Raw genomic sequence first — 12,024 nt, forward strand, 5'->3', positions numbered from 1 at the left:
TACCTGGTCAAAGAATAATCTCTGCTGAAAGAAAAAAAACCACATCCTCCGAGAGAGCTCCAACATTTGCCTAGCTTTTTAAAAAATTATTACAAAAGTAAATTGATCCTCATGTCATAATGAGATGCCACAGGTTTCCCCATAGCTGTATTGTTGTATGGTGTCATTAGAAAACTTGCTACGCAGTTTTAAAAAACCCAAGTACCATAGTTGAAGTATGAAGCAAAACTATTTTACGGCAATTCCATCCTTCTCTTCTAAAATCTAAAGTATACCTTACTTGCAGTCATATGTATCAAGTTTTTGATCTTTTTCTTTTCTTATTAGAATAGTTGTCACTATTAACCCCAATAAAGTATGGGTAACAAAAGAAGGGAATAGGCCTTTTTCCCCTTCCTGCTATTTTTCTGTTACTCTGTGGAGGAATAGGTAAAACATTTTGGCTCACGCTTGCAGGAAAAAAATTGGAGAAAATGTTAGGAAAAATATTCTTGCCATTCCTGTGGTTGTGGTGGATATAGTCTGGATTCCGAGGAAGGAGACAACTCAGTTCAGATATTATGTGTGAGAGAAAAAGAGAAAGTACCATATTTTTTGGAATATAAGACGTACTTTTCCCCCCCAAAAAATAGGGTGAAAATCTGGGTGCATCTTATACTCCGAATGTAGCCCCACCCAGCTTCTCAAACAGAGGTTTCAGAGGCTGAAAGAAACTTCAGAAAAGAAGCTCTCAAACAGAGCTTCACAAAAGAAGCCCCCAAATAGAGCTTCAGAAAAGACACTCCCAAACAGAGCTTCAGAGGCTTTTTTTCTGAAGTTCTGTTTTGGAGGCTTTCAGAGGCAGAAAAACAAAGTTTCAGAAGCAGAAAAAAAAGCAAAAAAAAGCAAGGCACAGAGCACAACCAAGAAACCTGTTGCTAAAATTCACTTCTGAGAACAGCTGATTGGGAGGGGCAACCTACCTGCCAATCAGCTTTTTTCTTATTTTCCTCCCCAAAAACTAAGGTGCGTCTTATACTCCGAAAAATACGGTATATGTTTCATGTAGATCATCATAGTCTGCTTCTGTTTGGCAAGATTCTGTCTATAAAGAAATCTGATCAAGCGAACTACCGTGTGTCTTCCTTGGCTTTTGGAGCCTGACCATCTCTTGAGACTGGATTTTTTTTTCTACTTTAAGAAAAAAAGAAAATTAGCCCCCATACATGTGGGACACAATGTGCACCTTTGGCCGTCACATCCTGCTCAAAAGGTTAACTTCCTTGAAACATTTGGAAGATGAAAAGAAATGGGTTCTGTATTGGATCTCAATCTGCTACAACACAAATCTGTTAGGAAATTGGCTGTTTACCCTTTGCATGGGGCTGTTCGTCATTTACATGTTTCCTTGTAACATTAAGATGATATAATGAAGCAACTTGCGGTTCCACATCAATGGAAGAGCTGCTGAAAATCACATGCTATTTTTGCCTCAGTGAGGAAATAGATGAGTTTGAATGTCAGAGAGCACTGTGGAGAGAAAAGCAGGAAGATGTATGGCGCTGGCTTTCCCCCCATCCATCTGTTCAACTGGCAGGCCTAATGTTCAGTTACGGACTGTCCCAGTTGTTGTAAATGATGCTGACCTACAAGGTATGGGATGACAAAGGTCACACAACGTATTTTCCTCTTGCATTTCTATAAGCGATCATTACATTCTCTGAGATGTTTGAGATATTATAACTCTACAACTCTATAAGGCAGCTATTTTAAATGGAAGAAAAGCTTTTTCCTGATGTTCAGAAGTTCTTCTGTATGCACACATGTGCACAGACATACACACCTTGATTCACATAGTTGCTTTTGCTGGGGGGACTTTGCCCACAGTCTCTGTTTTAAAAGAAGTATTCTGGCTAATTATACAGGTTAACCACCCTCTTCAAAGGTGCTCATGGGTCATAAGAAGCTGCAAGTATCTGTGAATGCTACCAAAGTCCCATCCTCGAGTTGCTGAGTTATGAGGATTCTGCCCTTAATGGCGTATCTAGACAGTCACTTCAACGTGCTTTCCTCCAAACTGTGATGGGTGCAAAAGCAAGCAGGCATAATTTACTCTGTCTACATAGCTGGTGTCCAGCATCATCTGGATACAACCTGCTTGTCAGGCTTGGGTGGAAGCAAATGCCTGATACACAGGTTGTTCTGCAGGTCACTTCACAGAGGTCTTGGCTGACTGTATTTATCCCAAAAAAGGTGGACCAGGACTTCTGTATAGCAACCCATCTTTGGTTGCTCAGCAAACATTGGAACAAAAGATTGCTCTGTGAGGCATTTCAATGGTCCGTAAAGTGACTTGGGCGTCTGGGATTTGTTTCTACATATATCTGACAAGCAGTATGCTTTATTGAGCTCCTGGACTACAGCTGTCTCTAGCGATCTGGTGTCATGTCATTCCAGCAGTTCAAGCCAAAATGGGCTACAGGGAAGTCAGCAGCAACCAGAGAGAAAGAAGTGGACTTGCAGAGATGGAAAACATTCTTTTCACACTTGATCAGAATAACTTGGAATGAATTGGCCTTAGTTATGAGTTAGGAGTGACAGAGAGTCTGTGTCATGGGGATGTATCCTTCTAAGAACAGGGGGGTCAAACTCAATTTCATTGAGGGCCACATCAGGGTTGTGTTTGACTTTGGGGGGCTGGGTGGACATGGACAGGATGGGCATGGCCAGCTCGACATCACTCATGTCAGGGACACGTGGCCCAAGCGCTCTGCCAGCAAAAACAGGCTCCCGAGCTTTGTTTCTGGCTGTGATGGCCTCCTGCAACCCTCTGCCAGTGAAAAAGGAGCCCAGGAGGGCTGCACACGGTGACAGAGACACCGTGGACTGATCCTTCACTGTTTCCAGGATAGTCCTGTGGGCTAGATCTAAGCATCCCATAGGCCAGATCTGGCCCCCGGGCCTTAAGTTTGACACCCCTGCTCTAGAACTATTATGAGGTGTCTATGAGCCAAAATTATGGAGATGAGTTGTTGTGCTCTAAGCAAAGAAGAATACAGATGGTTCTTAACTTACGACTGGTTGCTTAGTGACTGTTCAAAGTTACAACCGTAGTCCCTCGGGTATTTGCAACCTATATTTATAAAACAGTGTAGCACTTATACTAGAAATGATTATGGAATCTTCCTATAATTGTTCCCTAAATCTTAAATCAGTTTTTATTATTGATCTGAAAAGAAATTAACTCTGTTGCTTAGCATCCGACAAAGAATGTTACTTCATAATGTGACTTGGTTTTGGCGCAAACTCGTACATTATGGCATTATGGATGACAAAAGCAATATAACTAATTTAATAGAAGCGGTTTAAAATCTTGAGTTAACTTTAATTGAGAGTATAGCCAGCTATATGATAGCAAGAATAATTGCCACAAGCTATAGGTAGCCCTTGACTTACGACAGGGCGTTTAACGACTGTTTGAAGTTACAATGACTTTGGAAATGGTCCTTTATGTCCCACACTTCCAGCTATCATAAAATGCCCCACCATGATCATATGATCACAATTTGGGTGCTTGACTATTTGTTTCCACTTATTGTCAGTTGCCAGCACCTCACGAACATATGTTTGCCATTTGCAATCTTCTCTGCTGGCTTCCCCAGCAAGTCAATGGGGAAGCCAACAGGAAAGATTGCAAGTTGCTGCCGCCTGCTGAGAAAATTGCCTCTCATTTATGTGGGCTGCCCACCAAGAGGTCCTTAACTCCTTCAAAGGTCTAAGCTCCATTCCTACAGCCCCCTGGAGCAATTCTCTTCTCTGCATAGAGGGGAACTGAACTGATCCCAAATTGCTATGGGTTCAGTTATAGATTGATTTTAAAGTAACATACTACAGTACTTGGTATAAATGATGCTCATTACCGGGAGAATATGTATTTTCAGAAATGAGTGTATTGTTGAATCTGTACAAATTGGTACTATAAGATCACTTATTTTTGGTAATTAAACTATGTAGTTGTCCCCAAAATAGTCAGCTGCTAACAAGGTCTCTTTGAACTCCAGGAACTTCAAAACCTGGAGGCTTGTTGCTTAAATGCAGCACCTTATCATTCTATAATTGGATATTATAAGGGGAAGATAGGTAGTTCTTTTTCTCCATCTGCTTAACAAGCATTAGATTGCTTAATAATCACAACTGGGAGTGCTGGGATTGGGGTTGTTGAGAGAAGCAGTGGCATGGAATATCTGCAATAAGATTTCTGTTTTCAGAATCCTTAGCTATTAACCGTGGCAGCTAGGAATGTTGGAGATAATACCCAGTCTTTCCATGCCTTTTTCTATTTTGTTTTCGATTTGTTTTATTTTATTCATATAACATTACAATATTGCCTCTCTCAGGGCATTGTTTCCTATTCATATCCCAAATTGCTATGGGTTCAGTTATAGATTGATTTTAAAGTAACATACTACAGTACTTGGTATAAATGATGCTCATTACGGTGAGAATATGTATTTTCAGAAATGAGTGTATTGTTGAATCTGTACAAATTGGTACTATAAGTTCACTTATTTTTGGTAATTAAATGACGTAGTTGTCCCCAAAATAGTCAGCTGCTAACAAGGTCTCTTTGAACTCCAGGAACTTCAAAACCTGGAGGCTTGTTGCTTAAATGCAGCACCTTATCATTCTATAATTGGGTATTATAATGTATAACTGAAGAAAGTTATCCCCTAAGAGATTGCAGTCTCTGATGAGGAGGTTCTTCCTTACCCTTGTGATTGGGAAATTATTCTTCACCAATTAATGACAGAGTGTGAAGGCTATAAGAGGTGTGTAATAGGAAAAACCTGAAAAAGCACCCTAAGTGTGTCATGTGTCACAACAATAATAAAGTGTGATTCTTCTGGTGAGACTCTCTGAAGAGATGTCTTCAAATTGGGGAAAATAAAGGCAATTTATTAGTGGAGAAATATTGCCCTCTTTCTGTCTTCACTCCGTAGTTATTTCTTTCTCCTGTATTAATGCCAGCTTCCAGTTGGTTCCCATCTGTTCTTTTCCACTCTCCTGCTGGGTCTGAAAAGAGGAGGATTCTACACCTCTGGCTCTTGTATTTCTTGTAGAAATAACCAGGCTCTGCATTACGTATTTTGAAAAGGCTATTTTGGGTTAGGGAGCCAAACAGAAAGCCAAACCAGCTGAAAAAAACACACACAAGTAGTTAATATTGGCTGGTCTTTCACAGCACAGAACTGAGTTTTCTTCCCATGTCTTATTAAATGCAGAATTTCTCCATCTCCAAAAAAAAACAACCACCAAAAAACCCCCCCAACTCTTCCTGATTTTGCATTCAGAGAGAGTTCTCCTGCAACGAGTGCAGCATGACAGCAGCATGAAAGATATCTCCAATATAAATGGCCTTCATTTCTGTTCCTCCTCTTTTTATTAATTTCCACGCTAGCTCATTTTATAAGATTTTTTTTAAAAAAAAGTTCTTATTTCCCTGCTTCTCTGAGGATGTCGTAGCCATGAAATCTCAGTTTGGATTTTTAAGAGGAGCCTTCTGCAACCACAATGCCAAATGTTCACAAATTCAACAGTTCTCCTATTAATTGTGCAGCATATTGCAGCCATAATTCTAGCCCCATCTAGGCCAGCCTGACAGTCCACTAAAAGGAGGCTTGCTCCCTTTGGCCAGGAGTCCAACCTCCTTTTGACCTGATGAACTTGTTGGGCATTCACCTCTGTCTGCGAATGGTCCATCTGAGGACCATAAATGAACGCCACAAGCCCATTTTTTTCACTGCTTCAAATGCTTGCTTTTCACTGATGTTGGCTCACACATCCAATAGCCATTGCTCTAATTGACTAAATGTTTGGTAATCCAGTACAGTTAATGATGGACAAGCATGTATGATCCAGTTCATTGCATGGGATTGCATGGTTGAGCAATATGTTTTTGTAATTATGGTTGAATGAGGGAGCATGAACCAAGGGCTTGAGTTTTTCCCATAGCATATGATGATATTGCATACTGGGAAGAAGGCCATGTTTAAACAGTTAAACATCAGTATCTCTCATCTAGAATCTCAGTGCTCCAGTGTAGAGCAGGGGTGTCAAACTGGCAACATGCGAGCCGGATATGTCATGCACAGGCCATGCCCACCCCATCTCTGCGAACGGGAAAAAGTCACAAAAGTCATGTGATGGCAACATGACGCAGCAAGTTTTATATTTGTGGTGTAGAGGAACCATCTTGGGTGATCCGTGTTTTTAAACCTCATTTGTCAATTTCCACCCCAGATACTGGCATATTTCAAGTGAAATGGGTGTAATTATTTCACCGCTTCAAGACCAGTGATTCAGATTTCCAGAAAGAAACATTCTTATTGAGTAACCTGCAGGGCCAGTGCAATTGCCAGAATTGGTTGCTTTCTTTTCATGGTTTTGGTCAACTGAATGGAATTTCATAGAACTAAATTTCAAATAATTGTGTCTTTATATATGACCGCTTATGAATTCTGTAATGTTATCTTAGCAAAAGGAAATCCTAAAATGGCACAATAAGAACAATATCAACATCAAAACTGCATGGATAAACTTTAATAATTTGTCATAAGTTAGTTTGCTGTTATGGCCTGAATCTTTGGTAATGACAAAGTGCTAAACTATGTATGTATGCCTAGCGCAATGGAGTACTATATGCTATTACACAGCTATTATTTATGGCTGCTATAAGTTCACCTATTAAATAAATGTCTGACTATTGACTGTAGGTCTGTCTTAAAAATGACAATAGTGAGTGAAAAGTTATGAAAGTCATAAAAGACCTCACTTGTCAGCTTTCAGCCCAGATGTGGACAAATTTTGCTTTTGTGTCCTGATTTTTATGATAGCTTCCTTTTAACTCCCTACTGTCTTGACACTGTCAGTCCTGGCACAGCAACAAGGAAAGACTGCATGGTACATTAACTATGTCCCTCTTCCCATTTGAAATCCTGAACACCTTCTGCCCTGTGTTCTTTCAGTCACTTCCCTGCTATAATCTTATCATGAGGCTATGCTAATGGTGTGTCTCGGCTAAGATTTAACCATTTTAAGTTAAAATATGTAAAGAGATGTCAGAGGATGGGAAGGGCAAGAGGAACTTTTCAGATAAGCACATACTCTTCTTCACAAACTACAGTGATGGTTATATTACTATTTACTATTATTTTCAAGTCAATAATTTTTGTTGATGTTTTATGATATGCAGTGGCTGTTGTTAATACCCTATACCCTGTATATGCACATTTCTATACAGAAAAACTGTACATATAATTTTTACTAAGAATTTTTATTATAATAGTAACGTCTGTTGCAAACTAAAGTTAAAGAAAGAATAGAAAAACGTTAAAAGTGCAAAGAAAAAGAAAAGAAAAAGAGAAGAAATAGAAAAGTAAAAATATAATAAAGAAAAATATATAAAGAAGTGACTTCCAATTTCATCACAATATAAATAAATTTAATAACCTCTTCACCCTACAGTTGCCATAAACATTTATCTTTTTATCCCATATCCCTTTTCTTACCTATAAATAATTCATAAAACATCATATTTTCAGAAGTAGTTTTAATCTTGATCAAATAAACCAATTTTATATTCCTTCCTTTTACTTTTAACAATCTTAATCTTTAATGAAATGTTTGTAGGATTTGCTTTTTCTTCACTTCTTCTTTTCCCCATCACATACACTTCTTCAAGACTTTAACAGAGTCTTTTGTAAATCCAGTAGGAAAAAAATATTCAGGTCACCCTCTTGGTTTATCATTTTAAATTTTAAAACCTCAGCCAATTTCTTTTGTGGATTCAGTGAAACATCTTTTTGTAAAGCATTATCTTGGTCTGTCAGTTGTAAATCTACTTTCAATACTTTCTCTGTTTTGTTAGTCAAACTTTGTTCTACATCTGACATTTCTTCAATGATATATTTTGGATGTTTCCTATCCATAGAAGCAGACATCATTACTGGCATTGTTGATATTGTGGATACTTGTTTCTGAGTCTATACGTCAAAAGCTTCTTTTATAATATTATGCACCATCTTACAGGCTTACACATTACACATAACACTTTCCTCTACTTCTTGCATCCAGAAATCATAAAATTATTTACCTGTGTTACATTGTAAATGAAGAGTTCTATTTCCCATGTTAACCTATTTCTACTTTAGGTTTACTTCAAATCGTATTGTAAACGTTTCAACATTCCATTTATAACTGAACCCTTAAGTGCATTTATAACTGTGTTAGCTCATCAACGAAATCAGTTTATGGTACAAACTGTCTAGATTGGATCACCAGTACTTTGTAATAAGTTATAGAACAGGAATCTGCAAATACTGCTGAATGATTGGTATTATCCAGTTCTGTGTGTATTCTACCGTATTATAGTAAAAATTGAACTGCTATTATATGTGTAGAGATACAGTTTATTCCTTATACCATGTAAGTCTCTCTCTCTCAGCTATATTAAAATGTGCTGGATACGTTTCTAGGGAGAGAATAAAAAAACTGGGACTCCCTGCTGGTTGTTCTAAAGTGATGCCAACCCACTGCCAATTTACTGCTGAGATTTGAAGAGCCTCAATTGTGGGTATTAGGGAGATGGGAAACCATGCTCAATTTATCTGTCTACTCTCATTCTGTGCTGAAGCAAACCCATTCCCCGTGGCCTCTGCTTCATAGATTCTTCTCCCTAGAGTTGTAATTGGCATTATGTCATAAGTCACAAGGTGCTTTGTTCTCCGCTAATTGGGAACTATTATTCCAGGAAGTAGATGGGGAAGGAGGCAATGTGCTGTAGTATACAGCCTTTCCCCCACGACTCCCTTGGGTCTCCACCACTTTAGCAAAGGCTCCGTGAAAACTAGCAGAAGGTGGTTGGGGGGGGGGAAGGGAACGACCAGGCCAAGGTGTGAAATGAAATGGGAAAAAACTAGCTAGGCACTCCTGACAGTTTTCTGAAAAGCTTGATGGACTGCTTTTCCTCCAAGAGTCTTATGAATTACATTTATCCGGGATCAAATATCACATCCGCTAATTTCTACCTGCCCTGCAAAGTTAGAATGAACAGCTTATCTTGCTTTTAAAAAGCAGCAACTAGTCTTTTGCGATGCCTCTCTTGCTTAAGTCCGTGACAGATGAGATCTGAATTAAAACTGGCTGCTCCCTTGCTTGGCATGATCCTTCCCGAGGTGTGCTGAAATATCCAGAACTTTCTTTTTGATTTCATCAAACCATCACTGATGGTTCTATTTTTTTTTTGTTGGGCAGTTGATAATCCCTTGAAACAGACCTCTCAGTAAATAAAGTTGTGTGGGCTAAAATTAAGGGTTCGGAAAAAGCCTTCTTGTTCCATTAATCAATTCTTTCGGACAGTTTAATTTTAAATGTTTCTTATATCACTTGCCCTGAAAAACAGTTTTCAACAGTTTTTTCAATGGTATAAAATACAACAATATATATTTTTTGTTTAATGCTCTGCTGCACGAGATGCATTGGCTGCCAGTTTTCTTCTAGGTTCAATTCAAGATTATTTACCTGTAAAACCCTACATGGCGTGGGGACACGTTACCTATAGAAATTGTCTTTGCCCCGTTATATCAGCCCTCCCCACTCACTTACGCAGGGGAGGCCTATTTGTGGACTCCATCAGTTTAAGAATTCTGACTGGCAGAGTCCAGGAAGAGCGCCTTTCCTGCCATTGCCTCTGCCCTGTGGAATAGTTTCCCCACCAGAGGTGAGGTGGGCCTCCACTCTCCTGGCCCTTTGAAAAATATCCAAAGACCTGGCTCTACCATCTGGTTTGAGGCTCAAGAGGAACAAGCAGCCCTGAAGGCCTTCCCTCCCACTTTGTACAGGTAGTCCTCGACTTACAACAGTTATTATTATTTATTATTATTATTATTATTTAAATTTGTATACCGCCCTTCTCCCGAAGGACTCAGGGCGGTTCACAGCCAAGTAAAATGCACAATACATACAATTAAAATACTAATAAAAAACTTATTTAAATTGGCCATAATTAAAATTTGGAAGTAAAACCCATTTAAAAACCCATAACTTAAAAAACTAACCCAGTCCAGCGCAGATAAATAAGTAAGTTTTGAGCTCGCGGCGAAAGGTTCGGAGGTCCGGAAGTTGACGAAGTCCTGGGGGGAGCTCGTTCCAGAGGGCGGGGGCCCCCACAGAGAAGGCCCGTCCCCTGGGTGTCGCCAGACGACATTGTCGCGCCGACGGCACCCTGAGGAGTCCCTCTCTGTGAGAGCGCACGGGTCGGTGAGAGGTATTTGGTAGCAGCAGGCGGTCCCGTAAGTAACCCGGTCCCGTAGGTAACCCGGCCCTATGCCATGGAGCGCTTTAAAGACGCTTTAAAGTTCACTTAGTGACCGTTCAAAATTAACAATGGCACTGAAAAAAGTGACTTATGACCATTTTTCACACTTATGACCGTTGCAGCATCCACATGGTCATGCAATCAAAATACGGATGACAGTTGCAGTGCCCCAAAGTCACGTGATCCCCTTTTGCAACCTTCTGACGAGCAAAGTCAGTGGGCAAGCCAGATTCACTTAACAACTGTCTTGTTAGTTTAACCAGTGCAGTGATTCATTTAACAGATGTGGCAAGAAAAGGGGGCAAAACTCACTTAACAAATTTCTCACTTAGCAACATAAATTTTGGGCTCAATAGTGGTTGTAAGTCAACGACTACCTGCAGTTAGCTTTTAATATTGGATTTTAATTATCCTTGCCTCCATTTTAATTTTTTATATGCATTTTTATGTTTTTAATATTGTATTTATATCCCACCCAGAGGCCCTCTATGAGGGAGGTGAGCAGGTTTTAAATTTGATAAATAAAAACAAATAAATAAAATGTAGCCTACTGAGGGTACATTTATGAGCTGTGGTAGAGTAGTGGTTAGAATGCAGTACTTCCACTGACTGCTGCCAGCAGTTCGAATCTCACCAGGCTAAAGGTTGATTCAGCCTTCCGAGGTGGGTAAAATGAGGGCCTAGATTGTTGGGGGCAATATGCTGACTCTGTAAACCACTTAGAGAGGGCTGTAAAGAACTGTGAAGTGGTATATAAGTCTAAGTGCTATTGATATTGCTCCCTATGTGAGTCTTCAGCACTTGATGGATAACAGCTAAATGTATGAATTGATTCCAGTGAACAGCAGTGTGAGGTTCTCTTTGATCATGCAATAGCTTTATCAGTAGCAGAAAATGCATGTTCAAACAAAGAGGTACAGTACTTGGTTTTTTTGTCAATGAAAATTGGCTACATCTGGATTTGAGTACAAAGAAATGCAACAAATTTTCCGTTAGTTCACCTGAAGACTTTATTATCCCAGAAGCATTTGTGACCTCTGGTTGATTTAATTGGATCAATGGAATGCAATTTTGAGAGAGAACTATTTTGAATAGGCAAAGTTGTGGGGTGGAAAATAAAATGACAAAGATTTTCAGAGACACAAAGACTTAGTAATAACAAATACATGTCAAAACCTATTGACAACAAATATATGCAATACCAAAAATTGTTTGCTTCCAAGACAATATCTATGTCAGATTATCCCAGCAGAAACAGCCCAGAGTTCAGTGTCATCTTCAAACAACAATAAAAGAACAATAGTTTAGTTTCTAGTTTAGTATTCTGGGAAAGGGATAATTTATATTGTTGTGGGAGGCAGAAATGGTAAAGGAAAAGAGGAGGGAGTAGGTAGCAGTTAGGTGTAACACAGACATTCCAGCCCTGAATAGAGTGAACACGTGGCATTTGATAAGTCTTGCTCTATGTTTAATCCATTGGAAATGGTGCCCTCTTGTCTAATGAATTTGAGCTTAGCTGTTTAGGAATGTAATCACTCTTTGTAATTCCTTCTCCCAGGGCAGATGTCCAGGGGAGTTTGAACAGGGTACTTGCTGGTGCCAGATTTGTGTCCATTTGTCCTGCCGCATAGAGATTTGCCAACATTTTAAATTATACGAGGTATGTGAGG

Source organism: Ahaetulla prasina, chromosome 1 (genome assembly GCF_028640845.1).
Source record: "Ahaetulla prasina isolate Xishuangbanna chromosome 1, ASM2864084v1, whole genome shotgun sequence".
NCBI lineage: Eukaryota > Metazoa > Chordata > Lepidosauria > Squamata > Colubridae > Ahaetulla > Ahaetulla prasina.